Raw genomic sequence first — 8,891 nt, forward strand, 5'->3', positions numbered from 1 at the left:
GGCAGAGAGTGTGGTGTTTAGTGGGTGACCTACACTGGACATGAAAGAAATCTAATTTATGGTCAATGTATACAAGACTTGTTCCTGTGGTTGACATAAGCAACCTTCATTTATCTGAAAACTTGATCTTCTAGAGTGAAAATCTTTTTTTTTTTTTTTTCTCTCTCTTCACTGGGACCCATTTGATGCTTTCTGAAACATGGCTTTTTTTGGTGATTTATCCAATAAGAATCTGATAGTTCCTATCAAAGCATTTGGCACCCATTTGACACTTGATAAATGCTTCTTTGCTATGAGCAGGACACAGCAAGCATGTGGGCTAGCTCATGGTAGTTTGTCTGAATCTCTGTATTATCGCTCTTCAGACTGTTTTCAGGGAGACTCACATTACAAAGGATTGTCATTTTCTGGCTTCTTATAGCCTTTTGAAAGTGCTAATGCAAGTGATCAATGAATAGAAACTGGGCCGGTAGCAATATTCTGTATGAGCCCAACATTTGGCCATTATAATATGGTTTCTATGAATATCTTGTACATATGATTTTGTTTTCCTTAAGATAGATTCCCAAAACTGGTCAAAAGTATGTGCTTGAAGGGCAATTTTGTTCCTTATTTGTGGTTCACCCATTGGTCATTTGTATGTCTTTTGAAAAATGTGTATTCAGATCCTTTTTCTGTTTTTTTTTCTTTTTTTTTCTATTAAATTATGTGAGTTCCTTGAATAATTTGGATATTAGTCTCTTATCAGATATTTGGTTTACAAATATGTTCTCCCAGTCTAGAGGTTGCTTATTCATCCTGTTGATTACTTCCTTTGTTGTGCAGGAGCTATTTAATTTAATGTAATTCCAGTTGCCTATTTTAGTATTTGTCGACTGTGCTTTTGTTGTCATGACCAAAAAAATTATTCCCAAGACCATTGTCAAGAAACTTTTCCCTTGTATTTTATTCTAGTGGTTTTATAGTTTCAGGTCTTAAATTTAACTTTTCAGTCATTTTGAGTTGATTTTGGTATATGGTACAAGAGGACACTTGAGGACACTTTCATTCTTCTGCACATGAATATTCAGTTTTTCCAACACCATGTATTAAAGAGACTATCGTTCCCCGATAGTGTGTTCTTGCCAAACTTGTCAAAGATCAGCTGACCCAAAATGTGTTCATTTATTTCTGGCCTCTCTTTTCTGTTCCTGTTCTTCTATTTCTAATGTCTGTACCATATTGTTTTGATTATCAAAGATTTATAATATATTTGGAAATCAAGGAGTATGAAATACAAACCAAAACCAAAATGAGCTATACCCTACCACCTGCCAGGATGGCTATTATCAAAAAGATAAAAGAAAACAAATGATGGTGAAGATATGGAGAAAAGGGAATTTTTAAATTAATTAACTAATTAATTAATTAATTTTAGAGGTAAAGAGAGAGAGAGAGAGTGAGGGAGCATAGAGCAGGAGCAGAGGGAGAGGGCTGAGCAAACTCAGCTCTGAGCGCAGAGCCCAACACCTGACTCCATCTCGTGACCCTGAGAAAATGGCCTGAGCTGAAATCAAGAGTATGAGGCTTAACTATCGGAGCCAACAAGGCACCCTGAAAAGGGACTCTTGGTGGTAATGTAAATTAGTAAAGCCATTACAGAAAACAATACAGAGGTTCTTAAAAAGATGAAAAATAAAACTATCATATGGTCTAACAATTTTATATCTAAATATATATTCAAAGGAAATAAACATTGGGACTGGAAGAGGTGTCTGTACTCACATGTTCATTGAAGCATTGTTCAAAATAGCCAAATATGGAAACAACCTAAATATCTGCCAGTGGATGAACTGGTAAAGAGTTAGTATACACAAGTGCACACGTCCACGTGTGCGTACACACGGCAATACTATTTAGCTTTAAAAAGGAAGGAAATCCTTCCATTTGCAACAATATAGATGAACCTGGAGTGCATTATGCTAAGTTAAATAAGCCAGGCACAGAAAGACAAATACTATATGATCATACTTTTATGTGGAATTTAAAACAAACTCACAAGAAGCTATATAGAATGGCGGTTGCTGGCAGAGGAGGAATGGAATGAGATGTTGTTGGTGGTCAAAGGGTACAAGGTTTAGTTATGCAAGATGAATGAATTCTAGAAATCTGACATACAGCATGTTAATAATAGTTAACAATATAGTATTGTATACTTGAAGTTGGCCAATAGAATAGATTTAAATTAAATCTTCTCACTGCACATACACACACACATAATAGCAATCATGTAGAAGTGATAAGTAAGCTATTGGGCTTGATCGTGATGATCATTTCACAGTATATACATAATTCAAAACAGCAAGTTGTACACCATGAATATATAAAATTTTTATATGTTAGAAACATCACAATAAAGTTTAAAAGAGAAGGGAAAAATATGTGCATGCTGTAAATCTCTTTCTCCTATTCCTTCTTTCTCCATTGTGTCTTTCTACCACATTTATTTGTTGTCTTCTTCATTCTGTGATAACTGTACTATTGTCCTTATAGATACCGCAGTGGTAATTTTGAAAAAAATTGAGAAAGCCTTATTTGCCATAATATTTCTACATCTTGGCAATATTAACTGCAAGTACAATGAATTGTAATAAAATGTGGTTGAGTCTCCATGGACTTTGTTAACTTTTCAAATTAAACTTTATTGATGTTTTATAGATTCACATTGAGATTTTACAATTCTGTCTTTAGTGAAATTGTTTTATGGAACTAATGCCATGAACTAAATTAATTATTTTAAAACTTAACCCCATATTAAAAATATTATCTGGTTCTTAGATGAAAAAAATGTGCAATGAACATTTAAGCAAGCTAAAGGTTGTTGAATAAAATACACTGAGTTGAATTATTTATTAAAATATTATTATGATTTATTAATACAAATTGCTATTAATGCAGAAGTTTCAAAGATCAAAGAATAATCAGATGATTGGAAATATACCACATTTTCCTAGGTTTTGCCATTTAGTTCATTTAGTTCAATGCTAAGCTGAGATAAATATAGGATTTTTTCCCCCAGTGAGATTACTTACTATGGAGGTTCCAGAGCTTACCATTCTTAAAGTGAATGGATCTAGCTATCCACAGACATGAATAAAAGAATGAAATGTGTTCTCTTTACCAAAGACTAAAAAGAGTTAGTTCTCTGTCTAGAGCTTTGTTTCCTTGATTGAGTTTTCATAAGAAGCATTAGAGGTTAGGGTGCTGGGAGTCTCCTAGATGACTGACAAGAAAATAACTCATGAGATGAATTTGTCTCCCACCATTGAAATCAACTTCAAGTGATGTATTAAGGAAAATCTGACTTATTACTGAGATTCAGACTTAAGGAAAGCTAATAAATATGTTTTACTCATTCACACACACACATAAGATGTATTAAGAAGTTATGTAATTATCAGTAAAGATAATATCCATAAGTTCCTTCAACATTATAGCTCCAGTCTTGAGAGATTTGTTCTAACAATTCTACTGACTACATTTTTCTCAAAGCTTTATTGAGATATGATTCAAATGTCATATAACTCATCAGTTTAAATTATACAGTTCAATGGTATTTAGTGTGTTCACCAAGATAAAACCATTACCACAATAAATTTTAGGGACATTTAATTTTTTTTTATTCTGTAGGGTGCATCAGTATTTTACTCCCTTTTATTTTTCATTTTTTAAAGATTTTATTTATTTATTCATAAGAGACACACACAGAGAGAGGCAGAGACACAGGCAGAAGGAGAAGCAGACTCCATGCAGGGAGCCCGATGTGGCTCTGGATCCTGATCCTGGGTCTCCAGGATTACAGCCTGGGCTGAAGGCGGCGCTAAACTGCTGAGCCACAGGGGCTGCCCTATTCCCTTTTATTTCCAAGTAATATTCAATTATGTGGATATACCATATTTTATCTCTTCATTGGTTGATCAATTATACATCCCCACCAGCAGTGTATGAGAGTTCAAATTTATCTGCATTGTCATTGTTATTTGCCTTTTTTTTTATTATAATCACCATGACTTGCATCTCTCTGATGGCTAATGATATTGAGTATTTTTTCATGTACATAGATCTTTTGTGTATCTTCTTTATAGAGACGTCTATTCTGATTATTTGTACATCTTCTAATGGAGTTGTTCAACTATTGAGATCTAAGAGTTCTTTATATATTCCAAAATACAGGTCTCTTATCAGATATATGATTTTAAAATACCTAAGCCCATTCTGTGGGTTGTCCTTACACTTTCATGATGATGTTCTTTGAAGCACTTTTAACATTTTTATAAAGCCCAGTTTTATTTTTTTTTTCGTTGTTTTAGGTGTTCTATCTAAGAATCCTTGCAGAAGTCAAGGTCATTCTTATATATTCTTCTAAGAGTTTTGTAGTTTTTTTCTTTATATTTCGATCTTTTTGATCCATTTTTATTTTATTTTTGTGTGTGGTGTGAGAATTTGCACGTGGCCATCCAGTTGTTCCAGTAACATTTGTTAGTGTTGAAGAGACTGTTCTTTGCCCTATATGGTTGTCTTGGCATTCAATGAATACTGACTAAGGTTGAAAATAACTTTATTATATTGGTTGCCCTAAAAATAATTTCAGATATGTCATTCCTATAACTATGCAAATCTCAACCTTTGGAAAGAGATGAATAGCAATCTGTTTATTACTGATAACTATACTTTCTACAATTTAGTGTTATTTTAACACCTTTGACATTGTAAATATTGCAGTATCAGTATAAAAGTCTTAGTAGCATATTGCTTACAACTTTAATCAAATTTAACAACATGAGAACTGTTCTGTGTGTGTGTATGCATGAATTTGTATTCACGAGTTTGTGCGTATGTCTGTATATGACATAGAGATTATACGTAATAGTATGTCTGAAGTAAGAATGTGCTGCATTATGTTATTGATATCTGGAGTTGTTATTGTAATCTAGGGTTGTACCTAATATGAATTAAATTCTAGAATCAGTTAATAAGTGGGAAAAATTAAAATTCACCTGTGAAATCTCTTAAATTGCCTAGAAGTAGATTATTAAAGTTTCAACATCCAAGACTATTTTTAGCTTGCATGTTAGAAGAAATAGGAGTAGAGGTTGAAAGCCAGTAAGTTGCTGTCATATTCATATTGTTTCATGACTGAGGAGTGTGGCTAAGAATTACCTTCCCTTTCACATCTTTATGAAAAAAAAAGCCCTATTCAAATTTTTTATTAAAAGAAATGATGAATAGGGGAAAAATCAAATATGCCTTATCTAGCCAAGAAATAAAGACCATTAAAATTACAAATCAATTGGTTCTACGTACTAAGAATATTCAGGATATTTACCTATAGAAGTCACACTAGTTCCTTATTATAAATTATTACCTTTTATCTTACCTGCAGTTCCTAATTATCTAGCAGTAGTATTATATGACTGAAAATAAGTAAAAGAAAAGGAAATATTTAAAAAATTATATAAAATTATAAAATATCAGAATCCCTGAGATTTTAATTGAACTATAGTACATTTCCAACCAATGAAAATGTAAATTTTCTTCACGGTACTCTGTTTGAGATCATAAGAATGAGTAATTGTTTTTGTTAAAGTAGAATAAATAAAGTTCTAAAAACTCTCAGTGTTTCAAGATTGCCAACAGAATAAAGGAAAAATAGGCAAAGTGTAGAGGTATGGCAATCCATTTCTTGGATATCAGCTTCTGTCTGAAATGGCTTATTGGATTGATAAATTGCATAAATAATTCTAAAATATATTCAACCACTGTCCTAGGGCTTATATTTGGCACAGAGTGTATGTGGTTTTAATCATTGTTTTAGTCCAAGTTCTGTGAGAAGTAGATGTCAAGATTGGATTAAGCCTCCATGGCATTTATCAGAGGAACAATTTGTGAACCAAAATTGGTAGGGGGGGAAACCAGGATGGGGGAGGAGGGGTGTTAGACCATGATGCAGGTATGATCTTGAATTCAGGAAAAAGGTTGGTGAAAGCACTTTCATTTGCAGTAAAGTTCTTGAGAAAATTAGATGAGACTGTCAAAGGAGTTCTCAAGCCAAGGTTGCTCCTGAGAAACATACTGTGTCTTCCAGGAATGGGTGTGCCGTGGCGTCTCTGCTGTGTTCAGTGACTGATTAAGCACACAGATCTTACAATTTTTGTCAGATTTATCCTTGAATATTTTATACTTTTTCATGCTGTTAAAATGTCATTTTTAACTTTGATTTCTGTATGTTCTTTGCTAGTTACTGTAGATTATCACATATTAGTTCTGTGTCCCTAATTTAAACTTACTAAATGATTAGTGTCTTTTTTTGGTCGATTTCTATTTTTGTATATTTTCTATGTAAAATATCATGCCATCTTTGAATAGAGACAGCTTTAATTTTTCCTATACAATCAGGACGACTTGTTTATTTTCTTGCCTGATTTCACTAGTTAGACCCCTGTAGTAGAATGGTGAATAAAAGGGTGAATGGTGAATAAAACATTTTATCTTATTCCTGACGGTAGAGGGAAAGTTTTCAGCCTTTCACTGTTAAGCATGATGCTATCTGTAGGTTTTATAGATACCGTTTATCAGGTTGAAAAAGTTCAATCCTATTGCTGAAAGTTATCAGGAAGGGCTTTGAAATTTGCCAAGTGCTTTACCTCGTCTATTGAGATAACCTTATGTTTTTCTTTTTCAGTTTGTTAAAAAAGTGGCATTCCTTGGTCATGATGTAGTTAAATATCCTTGGTCATGATGTATTACCTATCTTATATATTTTTGGATTGAATATTAACTATTAAATGATAATATCAATATTAAGTAAATTTATATAATAGGAAAATCACATTTATTTATCATGTCTTCTGGTCTTCATTCATATGTTGATCCTTATTTTCACTTGGTATTTTCCTTCTGCCTAAAGGGTTTGTTCAACATGTCTTATAGTACAGGTCTTAGGTGGTGTTATTTCTGCTTCTGCATGTCTAAAAAGTCTTCATTTTTACTATTTTTTAAAATATATTTTTACTGGAAATAAATCTTAGGTTGGCCTCTTTTTCCCTTCTTTACTTAAAACTGCTGCTTTACCATTTTTATCCCTTGCATTTTTTTCTGACAAGAAAGTGCTGTCATGTGTTTCCTTGTTCCTCTGAAAGTAGGGTTCTTCCCATTCCTCATTGGTTGCTTTAAAGGTTTTCTGTTTATTACTAGCTTTTGAGCAATTTGATTATTATTATATAATATTATAATATATTATAATATTATATAATAATAATAAGTATAATAATTATAATTATAATTACAAAACTTTTAAAACTTTAAAAATTTAAATTTAAAAAAATTTAACATTTTTAAACTTTTCAAACATAAGATCATGTTTCTTGCCCTTTGGGTTTGGTGAATCTCTCGGATCTGTGGATATATAGTTTTTATCACATTTGGAAAATTTGGGTCTATTATGTCTTCAAATATTTTCTGTCCCCTCTTTTGAGGATTTTGATTCCACATATATTAAAATTCTTGAAGATCTACAGCTCCATGATGCCCTTTTAACTTTTTATTTGATTATGCATGTGTTTAATTTTAAATAGTTTCTGTTACTATGTCGTAAATTTCAGAAATCTTTTCTTCTGCAAATCTAATTTGCTGTTTTTTTTTTTAACATTTTAAACATTAACATTTTCAGTTGTAGAAGTTTATTTAGTCTTTATATTTTTTTCCAAGTCATGATTTAACTCATGGAACATAAGAAATACAGTCATAATAATAGTTGGAATAGCCTTATCTTCTAATTTTAACATCTATGTCAATTTGAGTTTCCCAATTAATTAGTATGTTTTTTGAGTACATGTCACGTTTGCGATTCTGTGTATGTCTGGTAATTTTAGATTTGATGCTTAACATTTTGAATTTTACCTTGCTGGATACTGGATATTTTTGTATTCCCATAAATGCAAAAATCCCTGTAATTATTTCTGAGCTTTGACATTATATTTCTTAACTCTTAGACTAATTGGGAGTTTGGATAGGTAGAACTGGTAGGAAATAATGCATGAGAAATACCAAAGACTGCTTGATACTATATACACCTGCCTAGAAATATTCCAAATGAATTATGTCTATGATATTTATTTCCATCCTGCCAAAATGTAAGTTCACTTTATTAATGGGTCATTTAACAAACTGTAAGCAACAAATAACTATAATTGACTGAATATTTTCTTAGAAACATTAATCCAGATCTGATTATTTGACTCCATCACTTGAGAAGGTAGTTCACACATTTAATATCTCCCTATAACATTCTCTTCTCCCTTGTGTAAGATGATGCAATATGTTTGACTGTCTAGATAATTAAGAAAAATATAGAAAGATACAAGTATAAGACATCAAGTACTTTCAAATATCTAAGTAGGTCATAAAGCTGTCTTTTCCTAAATCTTAGTGTTTTGTTTATATTTTTTGTATTTACACTCCCATCAGTGCCAGACTTCTGCTTGGATACACTCCAAGGCATGTCAACATTTTACTGAGCCTCTGCCTATAGCAATTTGAATTATAGAAATTGAACAACTTCATGGTTAAGCCTTTTTCTATATACAGGACCTCCTCCTGATGCAAAAGTAGATCTGCTTTCCAATGGTTATTGAAATGCATTTCATTTGAAACTCAGGGGGAAAACCAAGAAAATTTATGCTCAGCACTTTGAAGATTCAGAATAATACCAGGGTTTACCTTCTGTTTTGCTTTTCACATTTGCACATACCCACGGTGCAGTGAATATTTATTATCTCACAATGAAAAGACTAATTCTTATCTAGCTAAATAATAGTCAATGGTTAGATTTACATGACCTCAGTCTAGTGAAG

The sequence above is a fragment of the Canis lupus genome, chromosome 9 (genome assembly GCF_048164855.1).
Source record: "Canis lupus baileyi chromosome 9, mCanLup2.hap1, whole genome shotgun sequence".
NCBI classification, from domain to species: Eukaryota; Metazoa; Chordata; class Mammalia; order Carnivora; family Canidae; genus Canis; species Canis lupus.